Source organism: Caretta caretta, chromosome 1 (assembly GCF_965140235.1).
Source record: "Caretta caretta isolate rCarCar2 chromosome 1, rCarCar1.hap1, whole genome shotgun sequence".
Taxonomy (NCBI): domain Eukaryota; kingdom Metazoa; phylum Chordata; order Testudines; family Cheloniidae; genus Caretta; species Caretta caretta.
The window spans coordinates 308,658,724-308,685,932 of NC_134206.1; positions in this window are offsets into that span (position 1 = coordinate 308,658,724).

The following is a 27,209-nucleotide window of genomic DNA, read 5'->3' on the forward strand; positions in this document are numbered from 1 at the left end:
CTCTAGAGGGTGCCAAAAGGTTTGTCAAATCTATCACAGTCATCTTGCTCATCAAAGTCTTTTGAGGGCTTGGAGAGAATCAGGAAGAGGGCATTTAGTTAAGAATGAACTGTTCCTATTTGCTCAACTAAAGCAGAACCAGGTTAGATCTACAGAAGCATATTCCAGGATACAGAAAAACCTCACTAATCAAACACACACAAACCACTGGCCTCTCCCCACTTCTCAGTGAGGGGTAATAGCAGATGCTGTAATGAGGCCTTACATTACCAATATTTCATTACTTTTACAAGTCATATATAGACCATTTTTTATTAGTGCACTGTAAAATATCAACAATAAAACAAAACACTGGTCAAGTAAGGGTCATAGTCTTATTCCCTTATGCATATTGAATAAAAAATATCTTGCTTCAATGGGACTACACATGGCATGAGGTGCTACTCATTGTGAGTAAGCGTGTCAGAATTTGATCCTATATAAGCAAAGCACATTTTATGATGCAATATCATTGCTTTATACAATGGCTTGTTTGCTTATTCCCTCACGGCTCAACCATGCAGACTCCCTGCACCACCATGCAGACTCCCTGCACCATCTTCATCATGATGAATGGGACACAAAGAGGCAAAATTCTAGTGCCGAGTACTCAGATTTCACTCAGCCTCTGTTTAAAGAAGCTTCTGCACTGCGCCAAGAAACGTGTGCAGTGCTCAGCAAATTGAGCAAGGCTTTAAATTGATTCTCCACTGCATTACTCTGGTTCTATACCTGTGTAATTACCCAGATTTCAATAGTTACATGACCTTTAAATCTGTCATTTCACAGTGTGGCAGGTCTACACTACAAAATTAAGTTGAGCTAAGTTATGTTGACTTACAGCCACCGTAGTAATTAAATTGCTTTTGCATGTCTGCACTATGCTTTGTGTCCTTACCAGGAGCGCTTGCACTGATTTAACTGTCAGTATGAGACATTGTGGGACAGCTTCTGAAAGGCAGCAACAGTCGATGTAAGCAATGCAGTGTCAACCTAACTACTTTGACCTAAGTGCTACGCCTTTTGTGGAGGTGGAGTTATTAAGTCAGTGTAGTTACATTGGGTGAGTTACATTTTAGTGTAGACACTTACTGAGTTAGATATGTCAACCTAACTCTGGGAAGCAGAGAAAAGGTGGGTTAGCACACAGTGCTTTCTGCATGTCAGTCCTGTGCATGCAAGTGATGTGGGTGGTCATTGTTTATACTTCTCCTGCCACCCTGCAATACTGCTTTGCCTGTGTAGTCATTTGAGTTAACTATGGTGTATTAAAATCTGTGTTAAAATTACAAGCTATCACTTTAAATTCTGAGGGATTTCTTGGTCCCGCTTGCAGGCTTGGGGGCTTTGAAGGAAGTATGCAATTTGGGGAGGGTTGCCAACTCTGACTGAAGCTATTCCAGGAGATTTTTTTCCCTCAACATGACATGTCATTTTCTTAAAATAGCCTATTAAAATCTCCTGGATTTCTTTCAGTAGTCACTGGGACATTGATGCTGATTCTGTGGGATTCCAGGCCAGTCCTGGAGGGATGGCAACCCTAAATTTGGGGCTTCAGCAGTCAGTCTGCTAATCTGGAGCAAGGTGCGCTGAGCTGTTCCTCCTCTGCCTTAGGGAGCAGCCTGCTATGTGTCTCAAAACCTGGTGGATGTGTATTAGAGTTCTGAATTCTCACGAATAAAGTAGTGTTGCATTGTTGTCTTATGTTTTTGTTTTTAACTCTTTGTGTATATATAGGGCCCTACCAAACTCACCGTCCATTTTGATCAATTTCATGGTCATAGGGTTTTCAAAATAGTAAATTTCATGATTTCAGCTATTTAAATCTGAAATGTCATGGTGTTGTAATTGTTGGGGTCCTGACCCGAAAAGGAGTTGTGAGGAGGGTTGCAGTACTGTTACCCTTACTTCTGCACTGCTGCAAGCAGCAGCTGCCTTCAGAGCTGGGCAGCTGGAGAGTGGCGGCTGCTGGCTGGGAGCCAAGCTCTGAAGGCAGAGCCACCGCTAGCAGCAGCAGCGCAGAAGTAAGGATGGCATGGTATGCTATTGCTAACCTTACCTCTGTGTTACTGCTGGCGGGGCGCTGCCTTTGGAGCTGGGCGCCTGCCAATAGCTGCCACTCTCTGGCCACCCAGCTCTGTAGGCAGTACAGAAATAAGGGTGGCAATATCACGATCCCTCCTAAAATAACCTTGTGACCCCCCCCCCTGCAACTCCCATTGGGTCAGGAGAAATTCTGGTCTCTCCTGTGAAATCTGTATAGTACAGGGTAAAAATATAAGAGACAAGATTTCATGTGGGGGCAGACCAGATTTCAGAGTGCATGATGCATTTTTCATGTCTGTGAATTTGGTAGATATGGTGGATGTACCATGAACATAACGTTAACCTCAGGAGAGGGTGAAAGCTGCTGAAGTTTCCAGGGAGCATTGTTTCTTCCTGTCTGTTGCGCAGTGTATGTTGGACCTAGGGTTCTGGCAGCTCAAGCTCCTATCAATTCATTGTTGAGAGGAAGAATGGTCCAGCGATTAGGGCACTAGCCTTGCACTTCAGAGACTTCCTGTGTGTGACCTTAGAAAAGTCCCATAGTTTTTCTCTGTCTCCATTTCCTGTCTGTGAAATGGGGCTAAGAGCATTTGCTGATCTCACAAGGGTGTTGTGGGCAGAAACAACTTAAAGCTTGCAGATTGTGAGGCGCTCAGATACTAATAAGGACAGATAAATACCTTAGAAAGATACATCAGGGTATTGCATTGTGCGTAGTACTGCATCATGCTCAGCAGCCATGCTGGGGCTCAGCACTGTTCTCTCTCATATCTTGTCTCCCTCCCCCACAGGAGCCTTAATCCCTAACATTCAGTAATTCTCAGTGGGTGATGGATCAAGCAGCTAAAGGATGGGCCAATAGTGGAAAGCACAGTTGTCAAACAGTGTTGTATACTTACCCTAACACTGTTTTTCATGTATTAAGACTATTTTTTTTTACTAACCAAAAACAGTCAGGGATATATAAATAATTACTCTACGAAGACATAGCCAGTCATGGAACAGGATTAATTATGCTGCTTAGCTCTGCATAATTGGGCCCAAATCTCAAGAGTAACATGCACCAAGCAATCCACAGCATTTGAAATGGCTAATATGTCTGAGTTGCCTAGCACCAAAGAAACGTTCTTCAATAATTATGACACTGAGTCTTTTGTACCACAAAGCTCTACAGCATTGCATTATCCAGGACATTAGTAACAAGAGAGCCCAGTAGTGAAAGGGCTGCTGTAGTGTAGAGTTCATCTAGGTATAGTTAATATAGATTTAAAAAACAAATAAATACTTCTCTTGGTGAGTGGAGTGTTGACATAGGTGACTGTGCTGCAACCAGTGAAAATATAAGGAGTACTTGTGGCACCTTAGAGACTAACCAATTTATTTGAGCATGAGCTTTCGTGAGCTACAGCTCACTTCATCAGATGTTTACCGTGGAAACTGCAGCAGACTTTATATACACACAGAGAATATGAAACAATACCTCCTCCCACCCCACTGTCCTGCTGGTAATAGCTTATCTAAAGTGATCAACAGGTGGGCCATTTCCAGCACAAATCCAGGTTCTCACCCTCCACCCCCCACACAAATTCACTCTCCTGCTGGTGCTAGCCCATCCAAAGTGACAACTCTTTACATAATCAAGTCGGGCTATTTCCTGCATAGATCAAGGTTTTCTCAATCTCTCTGGTCACGCAATCACAGACATGAAGGTCGCTATCTTAAAACAAAAAAACTTCAAATCCAGACTCCAGCGAGAAACTGCTGAATTGGAATTCATTTGCAAATTGGATACTATTAATTTAGGCTTAAATAGAGACTGGGAGTGGCTAAGTCATTATGCAAGGTAGCCTGTGTCTTCTTGTTTTTTCCTCCCCCCCCCTCCCCCCAGATGTTCTGGTTTAACTTGGATTTAAACTTGGAGAGTGGTCAGTTTAGATGAGCTATTACCAGCAGGAGAGTGAGTTTGTGTGTGTATGGGGGTGGGGGGGATGTGAGAAAACCTTGATCTATGCAGGAAATAGCCCGACTTGATTATGTAAAGAGTTGTCACTTTGGATGGGCTAGCACCAGCAGGAGAGTGAATTTGTGTAGGGGGTGGAGGGTGAGAAAACCTGGATTTGTGCTGGAAATGGCCCACCTGTTGATCACTTTAGATAAGCTATTACCAGCAGGACAGTGGGGTGGGAGGAGGTATTGTTTCATATTCTCTGTGTGTATATAAAGTCTGCTGCAGTTTCCACGGTAAACATCTGATGAAGTGAGCTGTAGCTCACGAAAGCTCATGCTCAAATAAATTGGTTAGTCTCTAAGGTGCCACAAGTACTCCTTTTCTTTTTGCGAATACAGACTAACACGGCTGTTCCTCTGAAACCAGTGAAAATATAAACTATTTTCATTGAACACCTAACTTTCTATTGAGTCTCCAGTATGCTCAGGCTTCATGATGGGCTGGAGCCCCATCTCCATCTCCCAGAGGCAGAGACAGAAACTCAACAGCCAGGAGAGGTTGCTACTGGAGGTTGAGACTAAGGGCCAGCTAGTATTTTCTCCACCCCTAATACAAGAGAGCACAAATGGGCCTCCAGAAGCTCCACTTGAAGACATGACATAAGGTTGAGCCTCAGATTGTCCACCTGGGGGCAGAGCCAGACCCCTGAAAGGCAAAGACTTCTCAATCAGGAGAAGGAGCGGAGAACTAGGCAGATCTCCATTTTTACTCCTCTCCAGACGTTGGACACAACAGGGACTGACTAAGGACACCAAGAATCCAGTGGCTCTCCTCCAAAGATACCACATGGGGCTCCGTACCAGTACCACCTCACAGAAGGAGAGCCAGACCCTCAGAGGCAGTGACTCCCCAGACAGGAAAAAGTTACTAAAAGAGCTCACCACAACTACTTTTGAAGCCCTTATGATGGTATCAACATCAGGTGTCTATGTAGGAGAAGGATTGTCTGCCGAGAGAGAGGTAGGGGGATGAGGCTGAGAGAGGATCTGAGGTCATAGTGTGAAAGGACAGGGCAAGAGGAAAGGAGTGTTTAATGGGGAAGAGAGGCTTAGGGGTGAGTGTGAGTGAGAAATATGGGTAGAAATTATATTGACAAAGCTGGGGAAAACATGAAATGAATAAGGAAAGGTTGATTTAAGTGATAAAAATAGGAAAATCAGAGTGAAAATAAATACAAATTCTACACCAAATAAATATTTTGTTTTCATTCTGTTCCCTACTTCTTTCTCTGTGTGTTACCTACTCAGGTCCTGATCCAGCAATGATCTCTGTGCAGACGGAACCCTGCACCTGCACAGAGCCCATTTGAGGGTACAGAGTTCTGTCCTCCTGGAGCTCATGCCAGGATTGGGGCCATAGAGTGTAAGCTTTTTGAAGCAAGGCCCTATCTTTCTGGGTCTGAAGTAGCAAGCACATTTGGGATGCTATACATAAATATATTAATAATCTGGCTGAATAGTGTTAAATTCAAAATGGACATGATGAAAGGAGGGGTGTGATTGGCCTCTGGGGGTTCTGACTGTGGAAGTATCCAATATAACTACAGAGTTCAGGAGTTGTTACCTACCTTACTCTCGTGAATCACAATGTCAAAAATATAGCCGAGAATGCCCTTAAAGATGTTTTCCTTCCAATTTCTTTTTCCTGGAACCCAATATTTGCACATGCCATTGTGAAAATGACACCTGCAGCTCTAAGCCTACAGCCTCTGAATTTAACAAAGTTCTAATGACACTGCTCCTGGAAGCCAGGTGATGCTCCCTCCTTCGACAGAAAAAGAATGTGATACGAATGATTTTAAAACAAAAAAACCCCACTATATTTCAATGAACCAGTGTCCAAGGTGACTCAAAATAATTACTGTTCCTCCCCTTTTTGGCAAATCATCGTCTGTTTCCATGTTTTGGGAGGGAAATGCTACCGTTAGGAGAAAAATTGTTAGAATTGTGTAGATTTCAGTAGCTGTCAATGACAGATGCAAGTCTTAATGGATATAAATCCTATGGGTTTCAGTATTTAACAGGCTGTTAAGAGTCTGCAATGTGCTATCACTGGGGAAGAGTGGCATGAAATAAAAATCTTTAAAACCCAGTAACTTTGATTTCCAAAGCCTATTTAACTAATACTCCCAATTCTCTGGAAACCACATAAGTCCCTCAAGGTTTTCTGCCAGTGCAACCAGCTGAAAGAGTTTGAGGGAGAGGAGGAGGAGTGGACTTTCCTTAGCTTTGTTAGCCAGCTTCCTTAAATTTAGCTACATGGAGAGGAAGCTGGAGACAAAGAGGTTTTATGCACGTATGGCTGTGTAGCTAAAATCCTCTGCAGTCGCCAGCTGAAGTAGTTGGTCTGGGATCCAGACAGATATTCAGTTGGGAAGAAATCATTTCCCCATCCGGTAGAGTACATGACGATCTGTGTAGCGGAGGAATCTCTGGCTGTGGCCCCATCTGTCCTGACACTGGCACACTTTGTGTAAGAAGGCCCTTGCAGAGACGAGCTCCATGCCCCACAAAGGGGTGTCCTCAGCCCCCAGTGCATCAGGCTTACTACTTGTGCACTAAAACTGCACAGGTTCTGCTTCTCGGATAGTCACTGAGTGGTGGAGACAGGGCTGAATTTTAGCCTACAGCTATGATTGTAATGGCTTCAGTGCATAAAACCAGCTCTACTTAATTAACCCTAATTATTCAAAGGTTTCAGTTGTCCCATGAGACTTCTAGGTAATTGAGGTTCTACTGTCGTTTGTTGTAAAGGAGGAACTTTCAACTGTCATAAAAAACACTCTCAGATGAATAGCTCTTGATTTTAATGGGATTTGTATTGGAACTGACTTTGGAAAGAGGGTGAACTACTCAACCTGTCAGTAGTAAGTATGTGATGCATTGACAGATAAGCAAATAACTGGCTTACTCAGAGGAGTGCATCCAGCCTCAGAAAGACTTGAAGTACATCTAATGGTTTCAACTCATCTATAAAAGCAACTGAGTAGTTCAAGCCAGCTTCCAAAGCTTTCCAGTACAAATTCTATTAAAATAAATGAGTGAGGGGGATCAAATGGCTTGTTTTATCACTTCACAGCCCCAAGTTATAGACTGTGCCTAAAGGAACAAAAAGCAAATATGACTGAAGAAAACCCTTCAGCAGCAGCAAGTCACAATTAAAATGTTTATGCTGTGCACTAATATTACAGACTAACTTTGGGTGAGCCTACCAAAGATGCAGAAATGTAGATTTAAGGGCCATTGGACTTTTTACATTTTCCTAATATATCACAGCTCCCGCAAACATCTGTGTTGATTTGAATAATGTTGTGCCGATGTGCTCTGAGAACTGGGTGTTAAATAGCCCTCTGTACTTTTGAGTGGTTGCACATTGGATTATAGCATTTAGCAGGAAGGGTCACTTAAATGCCGTTGGGCCTGATTTTGGAGGTTTTACCCATGTGTATAGTCCCATTGACTTCAGTAGGACTAGTTGTAACAGAAGTGGAGCTGCTCAGGTTGTTTGAGACGTTTACTGTATGACTATATTGGTTTAGTAAGAGGGACTGTATTAGCAGTGAATCTGCAATGTAATAATTTAGGAATACTGATATGTAATAAATGCCATGAACACTGTATGTGACCTGGTCAGTGAGATAAAGTTAGAATATAGCAATGGTGTGTTATTAGAATTTCCTGAATTAATAAATTGATCTAGCTTAATGGAGGGATGTGGGAAGGACAAGCTGGAAAGCAATGCAATGGCTCCCCAGGTAAGCATCCTCTGGCACATGCCTGAAAGACAATGGGGGGAAAATATCAGCTTTGAGGAGTTTACATCTCGTTTCCAACAAGTTGCAAGCTTTGTTTTGCCAATGCAATGACCACTAGCAGATCAAAGGGCTTTAAACATTTAAAAAGTGACTTGTCTAAGGGAAAGGAAAGGTGAACAAAAGGACAAAGAAGCTATCATAGGACACCCTCCCTGAAGTTGGAGAGAGAACTGGTTTGTGAGTTAAAGGAAGAGACTGTCACCCTTAGCCATCTTGAAGGGCCTATGAGAAGCTTTGACCTACCAGGATTCCTATATGGAAGATGATGGGGCATGTGGTAAGCTAGCCATGTGTATAGCTTGCTTTATTGTTTGAAGATCTGCTTTCTCAAACTTTTTTGTTCTAAATAATACTTTGCTTTAAGAAGGTTGTTTGGTTACTAGATACCACTGTCATTGCTGCCCAGAGTGAGCAGAACCACAGCCACTGAAGACAAGTCAAGCCTGCTGAGAATATCATGCTCCGTACCAGGGGACTGCAGCCTAAGGTCTGGTGTGAGATGGGAGAATCATGTGATTCCACCCTGGTACCTGAGTGGGTGTGCTTGAAGGGACCAGGAGATATCAGAAGGTCAGTTACATTATAAGGCCTGAAGGGAGCACTGTGATCACCTAGCCTGACCTTTTGCATAATGCAGGCTGTAGAACTTCTGTAAATTAATCCGTTTGAACGGTTAGAAAAACCACTCAATCAGGATTTAAAAATTTCCAGTGATTGAGAATCCATCATGACCTTAGATAAGTTGTAATGGTTCATTACCCTCACTGTTTAACCAAAAGCCTTATTTCTTTATTTAACTTCCACTTTGAGCCAGGGGATCATGTTCTACTCTTGTCTGATAGGAAAAACTTTATAATAGTTCTTCAGTCTATGGTGTAACTCTTAACATTCTTTGTTAAGCTAAATAGATGAGCTTGAGTCTGTCACTATAAGGCATGCTTTCCAGGCCTTTAATCATTCTTGTGGCTCTTCTCTGCAGCAGAACTGGAGACAATATTCCAGTAGCAATCACACCAGTGCCAAATAAAGACATAAAATAACCTCTCTGCTCCTACTTGAGATTCCTCTGTTTATGCATACAAGGATCGCATTAGCCCTTTTAGCCACAGCATTGCACTGGGAGCTCATGTTCAGCTGATTATCCACCATGACCCCTAAGTCTTTTTCAATGTTACCGATTCCCAGGCTAGAGTCCTCCAGCCTGTAAGTATGGCCTACATTCTTTGGTCCTAGATGTAGGACTTTTCATTGGCTATATTAAAACACATATCGTAGTTAGCCTTGTACCTGTGACAGGGACTGTAAGGAAAATAAGAGGGAAGGGACATGATGGCTCAAGATAAGTCACCCCTCAGTAAACACTTAAGGGCTGTAAAGAGACAATTCCTGAATTATTAGTTTTGGTTGCAGTAATGCACAGAACTGGTTTTGATGAGCAGGCCCAAGGCCTGGGAACCAGAAAATCAAACGGACCGAAGCTATTTAATAAGGATGCTCTCTCAAGACGAGTTGTGGCAGTGGGTGTTAGTAGTTTGGGGAGTTATTCAGGAAGCCAGATGATATGCAGACATATCCACTGGGAATGTCTGAAGTTAAGTCTATGTTGTCAACCATCAGGAGATAGATTTTGTGAATAGAGCAGGGACCGGCAACCTTTGGCATGCGGTCCACCAGGGTAAGCCCCCTGGTGGGCTGGGCCGGTTTGTTTACCTGTTGCATCCGCAGGTTTAGCCGATTGCAGCTCCACTGGCTGTGGTTCACTGCTCCAGGCCAATGGGGCTGCAGGAAGCGGTGCGGGCTGAGGGTTGTGCTGGCTGCCGCTTCCCTCTGGCAGCCCCCATTGGCCTGGAGTGGTGAACCGGCCAGTGGGAGCTGTGACCAGCCAAACCTGAGGACACAGCAGGTAAACAAACCGGCCCGGCCCACCAAGGGGCTTAACCTGGCGGACTGCATGCCAAAAGTTGCCAATCTCTGGAATAGAAGGTTGTTTTCAAATCCTTTTTTCCCCCAAAAAATGCTTTGTTCCTATTGTTAAAACAAAGAATACTTTGATTTGTTTTAAACGAAAAAAAACAAACAACGCTTTGATACACAACTGGCCACAGAATCCCAAAAGGAAGAACCACAAGTGCAAACCCAGTCAAACCTGCCAGGTATGCACAAAGGACACAGAGTACACAAAGGGCAGTAGGGTCCACATGGTCAGTCAGTGCACGGCATGCTAGCATGCTGTATATTTATGCCCCAACTTACCATGCACTAACTCTCCATCTACACGAGCCCTTTATTACTCTGAGTTCTGTCTTCTTACCCACTAATGAATGGTTCTTGCCTACATGCACAGAGAGTTTGAGTTTCACAATACCTATTTAGCACTCAGTCATAATTTTTAGTTGTAATGTGAGCAATATCCACAACATATTACACTGGATTTGTAACACTTTCCTTGACAAAGCATTGTTTCATGGACCTCAATATATGCAATGGAGGAGTGAACAAACAATCCATTTTAAAACCTAAACTATTTCCTATCCCTAGATCCTGTTGAAAAACGATGCTGGATCCTATCCTCATTGCCTCTGCAGTTTTGTATTATGTTGCTCAAGTAAAAGCTTCTTTCACCCTCCTCTCCTCCCATTCCAGGAGAGGGGAACTATTCTAGGATATGCTTAGTTGCTCTAGTGACAGGTTTGTGTAACTGGATGGTGCATCGCCTGACTGACTGCTCTTCTCAGAGCAATTCAGCCACATAAGTAGGATAGCGATTGCAGCCAAATGGAGATTGAGATTAAGACTGGAAGGTGAAGTGGACATAGGGAAAAAAGTGAAGCATGGAGTCATAGAATGGAAAAGAGAAATGTACAACCAGAACAACAAAAGGAAAAAATGGCTTTTATAAGGCTGCAAATGTAGTAGTGGCAGAGATGGCTGTGCATAAAAGTCTATCTATAAGAGGAGTGCAGTAGGCACTAGGAGTGAAGTAGGCAGTAGAGTGTGTGTGAGGCACAAGGACAAGTCTCCAAAGCAGCAATATGTTAAAAAAAAAAAAAAAGAATTTACTTGCCCTTTCCTAGGGAAAAGAAAACCCTGGAGAAAAAAAATGTTACTATCACACTGGCCTCACCTCCCTTTTGTACGGTTTATTATCATAGAATCAGAGAAGTGCAGCACTGGAAGGGACCTCGAGAAATCTTGTTCAGTCTCCTGCACTCAAGGCAGGATTAAGTATTATGTAGACCATCCCTGTAGACAGGTGTTTGTCTAACCTGCTCTTAAAAATCTCCAGTGATGGAGATTCCACAGCCTCCCTAGATAATTTATTTTAGTGCTTTACCCTGACAGGAGGTTTTTCCTAATGTCCAACCTAAACTGCCCTTGCTGCAATTTAAGCCCATTGCTTCTTGTCCTATCTTCAGAAGTTAAAGAGAAGAATTTTTCTCCCTCTTTTTAACCACCTTTTATGTACTTGAAAACTTACGTCCTCGCTCAGTCTGCACTTCTCTAGAATAAACAAACCCATTTTTTTTCCAATCTCTCATAGGTCATATTTTCTAGACCTTTAATCATTTTTGTCACTCAGGACTTTCTCCAGTTTGTCCACATCTTTCCTGAAATGTGGCACCCAGAACTGGATACAGTACTTCAGTTGAGGCCTAATCAGTGCTGAGTAGAATGGAAGAATTACTTCTTGTGTCTTGCTAACACTCCTGCTAATACATTCCAGAATGTTGTTTGCTTTTTTTGCAACAGCATTACACTGTTGACTCATTTTTAGTTTAGGATCCACTATGACCCCCAGATCCCTTCCCGCAGTACTCCTTCCTAGGCAGTCATTTCTCATTTTGTATGTGTGCAACTGATTGTTCCTGCCCAAGTGGAATACTTTGCATTTGTCCTTATTGAATTTCATCCTGTTTACTTCAGACCATTTCTTCAGTTTGTCCAGATCATTTTGAATTTTAATCCTATCCTCCAAAGCACTTGCAATCACTCTCACCTTGGTATCATCCACAAACTTTATAAGTGTACTCTCTATGCCATTATCTAAATCATTGATGAAGATATTGAACAGAATTGGACCAAGATCTGATCCCTTAGGGACCCCAGTTGATATGCCCTGCCAGCTTGACTGTGCACCACTGAACTACTCTCTGGGAATGGTTTTCCAACCATTTATGCACCCACCTTATAGTAGCTCTATCTAGATTGAATTTCCCTAGTTTATGAGAAGGTCATGCAACAGTATCAAAAGCCTTACTAAAGTCAAGATATACCACATCTACTGCTTCCCCCCCCCCCCCCCCCCATCCACAAGGCTTGTCAAAGAAAGCTGTTAGGTTGGTTTGACATGATTTGTTCTTTACAAATCCATGCCGACTGTTACTTGTCACATTATCTTCTAGCTGTTCACAAATTGATTGGTTAATTATTTGCTCCATTACGTTTCTGGGTACTGAAGTTAAGCTGACTGGTCTGTAATTCCCTGGGTTGTCTATTTCTCTTTTTATAGATTGGCACTATATTTGCTCTTTTCCAGTCCTCTGGATTCTTTCCCCATCTTCCATTACTTTTGAAAGCTAATCACTCAGATATCACCTCTATCATCTCCTTGAGTATTCTAAGATGTATATCATCAGGCCCTGGTGATTTGAAGACATCTAACTTGTCTAAATAATTTTTAACTTGTTCTTTCCCTATTTTAATCTCTGATCCTACCTCATTTTCACTGGCATTTGTTAAGTTAGATGTTCAATCGCTACTAACCTTTTAGGTGAAAACTGAAACACACATTTAGCACTTCTGCCATTTCCACATTTTCTGTTATTATTCCCTCCACCCTTATTGGGTAATGGGCCTACCCTGTCCTTGGTCTTCCTCTTGCTTCTAATATATTTGTAGAATATTTTCTTGTTACCCTTTGTCTCTAGCTAGTTTAATCTCATTTTGTCTTTACATACTAGTGTTATATTCATCCTTTGTAATTTGACCTAGTTTCCACTTTTTTGTAGGATTCTTTTTTGAGTTTCAGATCATTGAAGATCTTTGTTAAACCAGGATGGTCTCTTGCCATGCTTCCTGTCTTTCCTATGCAATGGGATAGTTTGCTCTTGTGCCCTTAATGTTTCCTGGAAAAATTGCCAACTTCCTTGAACTGTTTTCCCCCTTAGACTTTCTTCATAGGGGATCTTGCCTAGTTTGCTGAAGTCTGCTGTCTTGAAATCATCATCTTTATTGTGCTGTTTTCCCTCCTACCATTCCTTAGGATCATGAACTCTGTCATTTCATGATCACTTTCACCCAAGCTGCCTGCCACTTTCAAATTCTCAACCAGCTCCTCCCTATTTGTCAAAATCAAATCCAGAACAGCCTCCCCCAGTAGCTTTCGCCACCTTCTGAAATAAAAAATTGTCTCCAATACATTCCAAGAACTTCTTGGATAATCTGTGCCCTGCTGTGTTATTGTCCCATCAGATGTCTGGGTAGTTGAAGTCCCCCATCACCACCAAATCCTGTGCTTTGTATGATTTTGTTAGTTGTTTATAAAAAGCCTCATTCACCTCTTCTTCCTGATTAGGTGGTCTGTAGTAGACCCCTACCATGACATCACCTTGTTTTGTTATGTTTTTTTAAACACTCCTTTTATCCTTACCCAGAGCTTTCAACAAGTCTATCTCCTATTTCCATCTCAACCTCAGTCCAAGTGTATATATTTGATATACAAGACAATACCTCCTCCCTTTCCCCCCCATCTGTCCTTCCTGAGCAAGCTGTAACCTTCTATACTGTTACGAATTATACCTGATAGGACACGCACACAAATGCTGCCAATTATACCTGGTAGGTCACGCACAGTTCGAATCTAGGCTGAGGCACATGAACAAAGTCCACAACTGCAGAGTTCCCAAAAAACACCAAGTTTATTACGCTCGAGCGTGGTGCCCCCATGCTAGCCAGGAGGGGACCCCGAATACAGATTATACAAAGGTTATACACCTCTTAGCAAAGCATGTTGCCCCTCATGCATCGGAAACCTTAGCCAATAAACAAACCCTTTTCTTATCTACCACCTATCCCTGCTTGGTGCATTCCTCATGCTAAACTAGTATGTTAATTACACAGCATGGTCCTAAAGCAATGCATCAGTAACTTTTATTATCAGGATGGGAAGCCTCACATCAAAGGCCAGGAGATAGGGAGTTAGGGACAGACAAAGAACAGATACCGGGAGTCAAGGCAGGCTGGAGACAAGGAGGAGGATTTTCACAGGAATGAAATATCTAAGGAACACTCCTCCTGGTGCACGATGTGCTTGCTTTTAGACAATGGTGGGCCCCAAACCAAAATGGAGTCACATGTGCTAACAATACCAATATTCCAGTCATGTGTATTATCCCCACCCATGATGCCAACTATGTCATAGTTGTGTTTATTAACTAGCATTTCTAGTTCTTCCTGCTTATTCCCCATACTTCTCACATTAATATACAGACATCTAAGACACTGCTTTGTTCCCCCACCCTGCATGTTCTCTCATCTCTCCTTTATCCCTCTTATAATGACCCATACTCTCCCCCAGATTCTGATCCTTCTCTCAGGTCCCCATGTTTTTTTACTTACCTATAGGCTTTTGTCTCCTGCCCCCATCGAACCTAGTTTAAAGCCCTCCTCACTAGGTTAGCCAGTCTGTATCCAAATATGCTCTTCCCCTTCTTTGATAGGTGGACCGCATCTCTGCTTAGCATCCTTCTTCCTGGAACAATATCCCGTGGTCAAGGAAGCTGAAGCCCTCCTGGTGACACCATCCTCACATCCTGGAGGTGAATGCCTGGCTGCATCTGTCTCTGCCTGGGCCTCTACCCTTGATTATGAAGTATGGATTCATTATATATACTTTTCCCATATCTGAGCACCAGATGGGACAAGTGGAAAAAAGGAGATATTGTTTTTGCCCCAAAATGTCTCTCTGCCTCTATCTTACTGATCAGTATTTGTTTCAGTTGAAATTTCTGGGCAGCAGAAGCAATGAGATAGCATGTCACACAAGTGCTCTTTAGGGGTGACAAGCATGCCTTTATTTTAATGTCTCAGGTCAGAAAATATTGCGAGCCATGCTCACATTTCAGATAAACATTCTAGGAATGTAGGAACATAGGAATTGCCAGGCTGATTCAGACCATGGTCTATCTCATCCAGTATCCTGTCTCCAGCAGGAGCCAGGAGCAGTTGCTTATGTGAATGGATATGATGCAGTTTTGTTTATTTATGAGGAATGTACTAAGTCCTGCTTCTCTGCACACAGAAGCAGTGGTGTTGGAACAGTTCTTATAGTGGGGTGCTGAAAGCTATTGCACAAACTGTAAACCCTGTATATGATGGAAAATACTTCAAGCCAGGGGGTGCTGCTGCACCCTCAGCACCCCTAGTTCCAACACCCCTTCAGAGAAGGAACCAAAAACAGGGGGAGCAGTTTCTTAGCTTACAGCCCTAGGTCTCTTCATCCAACAGTCCCAAAAGCTCTTGCAAGCTTTCCCTAGGCTCTCACTGTCTCGCAGGCTACTGCTTGGCTTGCTTGCTTTTTCTCCTCTGCCTCTCTGTTCTCAGTTTGTGTTCTGCCCCTCCCTCTTCCTCCCCAAATGTGGAGGGCTTCTGATTAACTCATCCTGACAGTTACGTTAACTGAAGGGTTAACCTCAAAGAGCAGGGTTGGAAAATTTTCACTAGTATAAATCGTTGTTTAAAAAGGTTCAGTGGAAGACACTGTCAGGACAGCAAGTCTTTGATTTAATAAAGCATTGAACTAAAAATGCCCTTGTTTTTCTAAAAACCTTGCTTTCCAAGAATTGCTCCATCCCAATGTAGATTTCACATACAATACTGTTTGACATGTTGGAGAATCCCCACTGACATGTTTCAGCTTCCCCAGTTCTCCATATGACTACAGTCCTGTCCCTTACTGCTGCAGGCAGCTCCTCATGAAGAGCCCCTTGGGTATGTCTGCATAGGAAAGAAAAACCCACAGCTGGCCTGTAGGACTTGGGCTGCAGGGTCGTTTCATTGCTGTGTAGACTTCCAGGCTCGGGTTGGAGCCTGGGCTCTAGGACCCTGCAAGGTGGGAGGGTCCCAGAGCTTAGGCTCCAGCCTGAGCCCAGAAGTCTACACAGCGATGAAATAACCCAGCAGTCCAACCCCCATGAGCCTAAATCAGCTGTTATGGGCCAAACACTGATATTTCTTTGCTGTGTAGACATACCTCACTGAAGTCCATGGGGCTCCAGAGGTGCAGGATTTGCATGCTTGCGACAAACTTCAGGATCAGGCCTTAAGCTGCTCATTTAAGATCTACTTCCCAGATCTGATGACTGAATTTGTCCTTTAATGTGTTTGTGATAATGTTTTTAATTACAAGTGTCACATTATTTACTTCTGGTACAGTCCTTTGTGTGCAACAAGGAAAGAGCAATAAGTTTAGTATTCACAATCTCTCCCCAGGGTACTTAAGGTTAAATATTCTAAGATGTCTAAGCTTCAGTTGTTAAATCAAGAGATTGGGATTCAAGCATTTAAAATTTATTGGAAATGAAGTCAGAGATTACTATTTACTTTATCCCATATAGTGCAGTGCATCCCAATCTTGTGAAGTGAATCATAAAAGCAACTTTGATTATATTACACACCCCCATGCTCTGAGTGATTTGAAGATAGTGTAGTTGTTGCAATGCTTCCAATCCCGGCACTTCTATTTTTATTCTGAGAATTCACTGCCCTCTCTTTCATTGCTGCCTGTATCAGAAGGCCTAAAGCCAACTATTACCAGTTGATGTACCTTAACAGGAAAACTGTCACAAATTAAATTCATGAGAACTGCAGGCTGCAACTTGTCTTGTCACTATTACATGGGGAAGGACTAATGCAGTTGTCTTTGTTAGATTTATAGATTTTGTTGATCCACCTCAGTAATGTTTCAAGTTTTCTTAGAGTACAATACTTTCCTGATAATCAATTGGTTAGTCTCTAAGGTGCCACAAGTACTCCTTTTCTTTTTGCGAATACAGACTAACACGGCTGTTCCTCTGAAACCTGTCATAGAAAGGTTATTACTGTCATAGTTTTTGCTTTAAAGTATTCTCGAATTTTGCAGGTCATTGTTTGGGCTTCAGATACATTCATTTAAAACTACAACACAATTGAATTATAATGCAAATAGATCCTCAGTCCAACTCCTGAGGTAATGAAAGATAGTGGTGTTTCTGTAGTGTTATGATTAAGACTGAATGTTTGTTACAGCCATGACTTCTAGGACCAAAAAAAAGTGACTTAAATTGTTGTCTACTCTCTTAGCCAGCTTGCAACTGAGCAACCCTTTTCCACAAATGTTTACAAATCCGATTCTAGATATCTTCAGTGGAGTGGAATAGGGGGGTTAAAAGATTTTAAATATGATTAAATGCTTTTAACCATTTTTACTGAAAAGTTAAACGTATTGAATGAATTATTCTTATAATCTCTATTTCAAACAACTTAATAGTAAAGTATGTTTTGTCCTGACTTGTTTTTTAACTAAAGTTATTGGTTTTGCACTTATGCAGCCAGCCTTTGTTATGAAACACCATCAGCATATAAATAATTCATTAGCTAATGTAATTATACCACTTCATTTTCAAAGCACTGTGCAGACTTTACAGGGATAGAAGCAGCAACTGGTTTTGGTTGCAATTCAGCAGTCTATCCCTAATCCACAAAGCAGTTAAGTCCATCCTTATTTAGCAAAGCACTTAAGCATGTGCTTTGCATAGGGATGGACTTAAGCACATGTTTAAATGCTTTGCTGAACTGGATGCAGAGTGAAAAAACTGCATAACAATTTAGATTCTAAATCCCTGGTTTTTAGATGCTCAGCTTTCTGAAAATTGTATCTAGTGGCAGGGCCATCCTTAAGATTTATGGGGCCTATGCAGTATTATTAAACTGGTGCCCCTATGCCTGACTTGCTCTTAGCAACAAACATAAGCTTACATGATTTTAATAAAGTGCACGTGGCAAGTTTTCCAAACAGTTTAATTGGGCCACCTTCACCCCTAACCCCTGCACTTCCCTCCCACCTGCACCCCCAAACCCAGCCCTGCACTGCCAGCGTGCCCCACCACCCCACTGCTCAGTATCCCCCACCCCCTTATGCTCAGCAATCCCCATGCCCACTGGCCCCTCACCCAGAGATCTCCACCACAGATTCCTATACTCAGCGATATCCCACCCACAGACCCCCCTCTGCTGCCCAGCACCCATATCACACACCCCCCAACAGCCCAGCACCCCATATTCCTGAGGGAATTCAGCACCAAAAAATTAAATTCTGTGCACAATATTTTAAAATTCTGCAAATTTTGTCAATAAATAAATGAGGCTCTAGCATGGCAGTGGCAAGCATAGGCCACTGGCTGCATGGAGGTGGGAAATCACCCTGCAGCCTCCCCCCTCCCTTTCCCTGGGTCGGGACTTGGCAGTGAGATATCTCTGTGTGCATGTCGAAAGGCCACAGGGAAGTGTTTTACATGATGGCTGGGATGTGAGCCATGACAAAAGAAATAGCTGATACCAGTGGCTGAGTCCAGCCCTCATCCAGGGCCTTGCTTGCCACCGCTCTGGGCCATCAACTCCCAAATGGCCTTTCATTCTCCCTAAAGTAAAGCATTTCCCTCTAATCCTGAAAAGGGAAGAGGTGCTTGGAATGTGCAGTTTAATAAGAAAAGGAATTATATTCAGGTACCAGTCTTTTTCTGCCCTGATTTATACACCTGGTTGCCACACATGGCTCAGTGGGATTGTACTGGTATAAATGAACACGCAGTTTCAGCAATGCTTCAACAGTGGGGCTGGAGCTATAACCAGCCAAGTGTCATTTGAACAGTGGCTCTTGTTTTCGATTATTTAAGGCCGTTTTCAAAGGTCTTTCCCACAGGTGAGGAAGAAGGTGCTGCATTCTTGAAGGGACCTTTAAAATCCCACCAACTCTGCACTGTTTAGAACTCTCCCTCCTTCAAAATGCTACCAGCTTGAGAGACAGCCCTGGAGATACTTAGATCCACAAGAAAAAAAAATCATGTCCCTTTTCCCTAAATAAAAGTTTTCAGCTACTCCAGCCTTGTCAAGTGCAAGTCCATCTTCCTCCCCAGCTAAGAGGTCGCTCCCTCCCTTGCATTCTGCAGCCCTGATTGCTGCTTTTCTGCTCCAGGTAGATCCCCCCCACCCCCCCATTGTTTTAGTGTCCATTTCCTCCTGTTGACACTGGAATATTGTGAATGGGCAGGAAAAGCAAACACCACCTTTTATTTTCTTTTAACTTTCCCTCCTCCCCAGCCTGGGTGTGTGTGCACCTCTTCCTCCTCCCAGCCCGGGGATGATCCGCATCTGGGCTTAAACTTTAGAGAAGAAGGAGGCGGAGTGAAAAGGAGACTAGGAGAGAGATTGCAGGGAAATGTGGGAAAAGGGGGAAAAAGGTACAGGCACAGTGGGGTGCTGCTCAGAACAGCTGCTCCCCCCTGGGGCCACCAGCCTGCTCCCCAGGAGGCCCTAGTGCATCCGTTGCTTGTTCACTGAGCCAGACAAAGAACCCCCCCAGCAATACCCAGCCTGGTTCCTCCTTTGTCACCCCCCCCCACTCCCTGAAGTCCCATGCACAGCTCTATGCCTCCCCCGCAATTTCAGCTTCCCCCCCTTCCCAGCCTCCAGGTATCCCCCATGCTCTGTTCCCAGCCTTACCTGCCCCAGCTCCCCAGAGCCATCCCCAGCCCAGTTCCTCCTCTGCCTCCCTGAAGTCTTATGCCCGGCTCTACCCCTCCCTCCTCCCCCCCCCCCCCCCGAGCTCAGTCCCCCTCTCCCCACTTCCCAATGTCTGGGTATGCACCCCTGCTCTGTTTCCAGCCTTGCCTGATCCCCCCACAGCCTGGCCTGGCTCCTTCTGCTCACTCACATGCAAACTTTTGTTCCTGGCTCCATGAGGCCCTGCCCAGGCTGGAGCCCTCAGCTGGCCAGCTGAGGAGTGAGTGGGTGAAGGGGAAGGGCCAGGGCATTGGTCAGGAAGAAGCCTACTGGTCCAGCGTGGGGGAGGGGCCGGAGAGGAGAGGTTTCTGCACCGCAGCCAGCGAGGGTGGTGTCCTAAATTTTGGGGTGCCCTACACAGCCATGTATACCTATGGACAGCCCTGCCTATTGGGATGGAACTTTCCAGGCAAGGTCCTGGCTTGAGCAAAAACAGTGTGTGTACATACATGTACAAAGGTGAATTTCTCTTATTATATATAAAACAATAAAAAAGCTTGACTTTTAAAAAATTCTTTATAGCTAAAATGGTTCAGGGTTGAAAGTTATAAGAAAGCCTTCACGGTGGTCTTTGCTTGCAGATAATTGCTATTTGTTACAGGGTGGATTGCCCTATGAGCTGGACAGCCTCAGGCTAAGATAAACCAACCTGATTGCAGGAGTGGGTGGGTCAGGTTCTGTGACCTGCAATGTATAGCGGGTCAGACTAGATGATCACTATGGTCTCTTCCGGCCTTAAAGTCTAATAAGCTCCACCTCAGGAAAATTCCCCATAAAGCAGAAAATGGCTAAGTAATGGGAAAGAGAGTTAGGCTTACTTGGTAAAGCAGCTTAGTTGGGGAAAGGGCTGTAGAAAGAACCATGCAAAAAGCTCTGAGTAAGGAAAAGCTCTCCAGGCAGGTAGGCTTGGGAGATACCCTGATTAAGCAGCAAACAGACAGCGAGACCCAGAGGAGAACTTAAAAGGCTGGGTAGGAAGTGGCCCAGGGAAAACTGCAGTGCAGGTTTAGGAGCAGACCTAGCTGTTCAGTACAGGGCCTGGGCCAGATCCCAGAATAAAGGGTGGGCTGGCTTCCCCTCCCAGCTCCAAGGAAGGGGATACAGAAACTCTCTAGAAGGGTTATTGAGCCCAGCAAGGATATCAGGATAAACTGAGGAAGAGCCCCAGATAGAGGGAAGGATGTTTGTTTGTGTAAGAGACATTTGTTGGGACTTTCAGTTTGGACAACTGGGACCCGGTCTCCAGAAGAGGTGGATTTAGGATGGTGACTGGCTGAAGGGTCGAGTGACTGTTGGGAGCAGCTTCTAGCCCAGTGAAAAAGTTGCTATACTATGCCTGGGCAATCGGGGGCACCTTGTGGTTAAGAGGACTCATTTATAAAGTTAATTTGGATGATTAATGAGTCTTTGAAAAATCTTGTGTTGAGCATGCACATTAGGGTGAGATCCTGACTCCGCTGAATGCAATGGGAGTTTCTCCACTGATTTCAATGGAGATGGGATTTCATCTTAGGATTTGTTTTTGTTTGGCTTGGTTTTGTTTTTTGGGGGAGGGGAGGTTTGATTCCTTTGTAAAGGATACAGCTAAGGAGTGATTCATTAAGCGTGTGCACATGGCTAGATACATTGCATAACAAAAAGGGTAATGGAATATAGTGTTGTCAGTCAATAGGTATGTTGGCTGACTGACTGACAATGTTATGAAGGCCAAGACTATAACAGGGTTCAAAAAAGAACTAGATAATTCATGGAGGATAGGTCCATCAATGGCTATTAGTCAAGATGGGCAGGGAGCAAGCAGCAGGGGATAGATCACTTGGTGATTGCCTGTTCTGTTCATTCCCTCTGGGTCACCTGGCAGTGGTTGCTGTCAGAAGACAGGATATTGGGCTAGATGGATCTTTGGTCTGACCCAGTATGACTGTTCTTATGTAGTGCAGCAAGTTGCCACCACTACTATGATGGGTCTCATGCTCTCTCTTCTTGGGGGGAAGGGGGGTGTTCAGGCCACCATGTCTTGCCCCTGAACTAGGGTATTAACTTCCCCACTAATGTCCTAGAGTGGGAGAGTGGAGAGGGAGGGACCCAGGCCCACCCTCTATTCAGGGTCCCAGCCCAGGGGCCTTAGGAATAGCAGTAAACTACTTGAACTAGCAGTTCCTTCCCCAGGGCTACTTCCCTCTCCCACCCTCTGCACAAACCAGGTGTCCCTTTACCTAGGATCTCAGTCTTCTTAGCTCACTGCAGCACTTCTCCAAACGCTCCTCTACTTCTCTCCAAACTGCTCTAACACCAACCCAGTCTGCTTCAACTCTACTGATGGAAGCAGGGGTTTTTTATAAGGTGACTGGCTTCAGGTGCTCTAATTGGCTTCAGGTGATTTAATTAATTTATAGTAAACTTTCTTCCCTCTACAGGGAATAAGGCTCCCTTCTGGCACTCTCCTGCTGTCCTCTGGCTTGGGCTTTCCTTGCTTTTTGCCCCTGCTTTTGGCTCTCTCCCTTTCTCCCCCTCCTTTTTTTTTGTTTTTCTGCTCTTGCTTGGGTGCTGGTTGGCTGCCGGCCCCCCGCCGCCCGCCCTCGGACGCTGCTGCCGCTCCAGCTGAGGTCCCCTGAGAGGGAGGGCCTACTGGCCTGCTCCCCGGAGTGGGGGAGTGGAGGGATCCGGACCCAGCCGCTTGCTGTTTGTTTGTGGACCCGTATCCGGCCGAGAGAGACTCTTATCATCTGTTCCAGCATCCCTGGAATGCTACAGCTGCAAAGAAAGCCCGGAAAAGAAAGGGAAAAAGCCGTCTACCAGAGGAACACCGCCTGGGGAATCTACAAATTGCCGTGGAGGGGGCCTTAAGACTGAGTAACTTTCGAACTGTGCTCTCGTGTGGAGGGAGGCCTTGACTGTGTCTTGACTGTGTTTGTAGGGACATAGGGGGTGTAGCATGGAGCTGCCCCCCGATCCATCTGTGTCCTCCCAACCCCCACACTATGATCTTCACCCCTGCCCCCCTCCACCGTCTTTGCTGGCTGTTTAACATCTGCCTCTGGACTCAGCTGCTCACCCTGATTTCACCGTGTTGGCCAGAAGCACCAGCCAACCAAACAGGACTCTCTGTACAAGCGTACAGTGGTTCATGTGCCCTCCCCCCCCCCGAAATGTCCATCCCACAGCTTGTCCCTTTTTACCTGACCTCAACTCCTGTTAACCACCTGCCACCACCACCGCTGGGACATCGGCAATGGAGGGCACCGGGGTGACCTCCGCTGCTGCCATGCCCATCGCCTCCCCAGACTCTAGGGGAGTCCCCCCAGTTGGCAGGAAAGGCCAGGGCAAGAAGAAGGGGAAGGGCCCCGCTAAAACCACCAGGCCCTCCATGGCAGAGGCCACCCCCACTGCTTCCCCCCGCTGCCTCCTCCACCAGCTCTGCGGGTGTCCCTCCCTCAGCCCCCAGGACATATGCCCGGGCGGCGGCAGCCCCCCCGCCTGCCGCCTCGTCATCTCTCCCGCCCACCGCCTCCACCACCATCAATAGCGGCCGGGGCCCCTTTCCCACCATGACAAGGAAGCACGGTGTCCGATGCCTCCTGGTGCCTGCCTCGCTCCACGTGGAGACCTACATGCGGGCGTTGGTGAGGGTGGTGGGGCCCTCGGCCATTGTGGCGGCCTCCAAAATGTATGGGAAGGTCGTCTTCTTCTTAGCATCGGAGGCTGCCGCCCAGGAAGCGATGGAGAGGGGCCTGGTGGTGGGGGGGGTGTTTGTCCCCCTAGAGCCACTAGAGGACCTGGGCGTCCGCCTGGTCCTGACCTCCGTCTGGCCTTTTCTCCCCAATGCTGCCCTATTACCTGCCTTTTCCACCCTGGGGAAACCTGTGTCTGTTATCAGCCCTCTCCCGTTGGGCTGCAAGGACCCCACCCTCCGTCACATCTTTTCCTTCTGCCGGCAAGTGCCGTCGGCGGCGCGTGATGGAGAGGTGCTCGAGGGGTCCTTCCTAGTTCCCCACCAGGGGGCCCGTTACCGGGTGTACTTCTCCACGGGGGAAGCCCGGTGCTACCTCTGCCGGGCATTGGGGCATGTCCGGAGGGACTGCCCCTTATCCCAGCAAGGAGGGACACCTGGGATCCCCGAGACCTGGCAGGACATCGGCCCCGTCATTGCCGACGCCCCTGGCCGCCCGGTACCCGAACCCGCCCTCCCTCCTCTTCGGACCACCACTACTCCCGCTCAGGCCCAAGGGGCACCTCACCTACAACGCCCAGACAAGTGGGAGAGTCCCACCCTCACTGCTGATAATCTGGTGGGGCCTATGGAGGAGGGTGTGGCAGAGATACCACCAGGCATGGGAGAGAGCCTGCCCCAGGGAGAATCCTCCCTCCTTTATGCTGCCTCACCGTTCCCCCCCAAGTCCCTGAGCCATTGCCTCTACCCCCTGACATGACCCCTGCTAACCAGCCCCCAGATGATGCCATGGAGGGCCGGGCCCTAGTCCAGGGGAAGCAAGGCAAGCGGAAGGCTGGAGCTCCGCCTCATCCACCTGAAGTGGAGGCCCCCGGAAGACCAGGAAGGGGGGCACGGATGCCGAGCCTTCCGCTTTGCCCACGAGTGCGTCCCATCCACCGGTGTCAGCCGGGAAAGATGTGGCAGCACCGGAAGGTAGTGTCTCCCCTCCACGGGAGACCCTCCCCTCCGAGACCCTCTGTCAAGGTTCCTCCCCCACTCTGAACTCTAGGGTACAGATGTGGGGACCTGCATGAAAAACCTCCTAAGCTTATCTTTACCAGCTTAGGTCAAAACTTCCCCAAGGTACAAAATATTACACCCGTTATCCTTGGACTGGCCGCTACCACCACCAAACTAATACTGGTTACTGGGGAGGAGCTGTTTGGACGCGTCTTTCCCCCCAAAATACTTCCCAAAACCTTGCACCCCACTTCCTGGACAAGGTTTGGTAAAAAGCCTCACCAATTTGCCTAGGTGACTACAGACCCAGACCCTTGGATCTTAAGAACAATGAACAATCCTCCCAACACTTGCACCCCCCCTTTCCTGGGAAATGTTGGATAAAAAGCCTCACCAATTTGCATAGGTGACCACAGACCCAAACCCTTGGATCTGAGAACAATGAAAGAGCATTCAGTTTTTTACAAGAAGACTTTTAATAAAAAATAGAAGTAAATAGAAATAAAGAAATCCCCCCTGTAAAATCAGGATGGTAGATATCTTACAGGGTAATTAGATTCAAAAACATAGAGAACCCCTCTAGGCAAAACCTTAAGTTACAAAAAAGATACACAGACAGAAATAGTTATTCTATTCAGCACAATTCTTTTCTCAGCCATTTAAAGAAATCATAATCTAACACATACCTAGCTAGATTACTTACTAAAAGTTCTAAGACTCCATTCCTGTTATGTCCCTGGCAAGAGCAGCATACAGACAGACACAGACCCTTTGTTTCTCTCCCTCCTCCCAGCTTTTGAAAGTATCTTGTCTCCTCATTGGTCATTTTGGTCAGGTGCCAGCGAGGTTACCTTTAGCTTCTTAACCCTTTACAGGTGAGAGGAGCTTTCTCCTGGCCAGGAGGGATTTCAAAGGGGTTTACCCTTCCCTTTATATTTATGGCACCCTCAAGGAAGCCCCTTCTGTCCTGACGCTACCCGAAGCCCCTGTGAACCCCAAGGCAACTGTCTTGGCGGGTGCTGGCGGGGAGAACCCCGGGGCGGCGGAAAGTGTCCTCTCCTCCATGTTCGAGGAGATCGAGGCCCTAGATCTGACCCCAGTCGCCCGGGGGAGGATGACCTTTTGCCAGCAAACCTCGATCTGGGCGACCTCACTCCACCCCTCTTTTCCCCATGCTCCCTCCCGCTAACTGCTGCTTCTGCTCCCACCTCCGAGGAGCCCCTGGACTCCTCCATCGACCCGGCCGCTGATGGCATCCCACTAACGACCACCAAGCTTGCTCAGGTGACACCGGCGCCACGCGGCCAGGGGTACCCCCCGTTGGTGCGGAGCAATCGACTTCCTTCCCGGGCGGGGGCCCTACAGAAGATAATCCACCTCCTGATGCTGTGGCCACTAAATCCACCATAGAGCCCGTGCCCGGTATCACTGAGAGCTCCCTCTACACCCCCTTAACCCTCGAGCCTGATCAGGAGGTGCCACCATCCAGCTGCTTGCCTCCCGAAACCCAGAACCTCGCCTCTGCCCCTGCCCTTACCCCTATCCAGTTTACCTCCTACAATGTTATCGCCACCCCCAGGGCTGTCTCCTTCCCTTTTCCAACTGATGACCCCCAGGGAGTGGCCTTTGTGTTCTCCTACCCCGACCCATTAGGGGCTGCTATTTTCCCTCCACCACCCCCTATTGCCCCAGGGTATGGGGCGGGCCTAGATGCTCCAGCCCATCAGGCACCCCGTCGGTGGTCCGCACCCTTCTTGCCCGTTTTAGTAGGCCTCTCACTCTGGCCAAGTTCTCGGAAGCCCTCCGTCGTATGCCCACTAATAAGTCTCCAGGCATGGACGGGCTGACCGTAGGGTTCTACCGCATGTTTTGTGATGTCCTCGGCCCAGACCTAGTCACCGTCTGGGCCGAGTCTCTGCAGAGCAGGGTCCTCCCTCTTTCGTGCTGGCGAGCTGTGTTCGCCTTATTGCTGAAGAGGGGGGACCTCCGCGATTTACGAAATTGGCACCCCGTCTCGCTCCTCAGCACGGACTACAAAATCGTAGCGAAAGCAATCTCGCTGCGGCTAGGGTCTGTGCTGGCGGACGTGGGGCTGCACCAAGGGCCCCACTGGGGAACAATCGGGAAACCGTAACCCCACCCCCCCATGAGGTGCGAGGCACGCTGTGGAAGTTTTTAGAAGATGCCCGTGGCTCCCGCAACAAGGTACAGCTTGCTCTCCAGCGATGGGGGGACTTTTCTCAAATCCTCCGGGCCACAAGGGCCTTCATGGAAGAAGGTAAAGGGACGGGGAAGCGGGATGCCGCAGCCTACTGGTGGGTCCGTGTCTTCTGTGAACAATTACTCACCTATGGGATGGGTCAAGGACTGTTGCGCAGCCCGCTGCGGGATGCAAGCATCCCTGCCAGTGAGGATCCCCCCGGCCCTCCCCATGACACCTCTCACCATCGCAACGTTGAACACCTGGGTTTGTAGGATGGCTCTCTGCAGATCCGAGGTGCTCTCCTTCCTTTGGGAAGGAGGGTACTCTGTGGTTTTCCTGCAGGAGACCCATACAGATCCGACCGCCGAAGACAGTTGGCAGCTGGAGTGGGGGGACAGGGTCTACTTTAGCCATTCCACAGTTCAACAGGCTGGAGTGGCGACCCTTTTCTCCCCGGACCTATGGCCCAAGGTGCTAGGGGTCGCTGAGGCCATGCCAGGTCACCTGCTGCATCTCCGGGTCCATATAGAGGGGCTCGTGGTTAACCTCGTTAACGTCTATGCCCTGACATCGGGCCCGAAGTGGCTACAATTCTATCAACAGGCGTCCG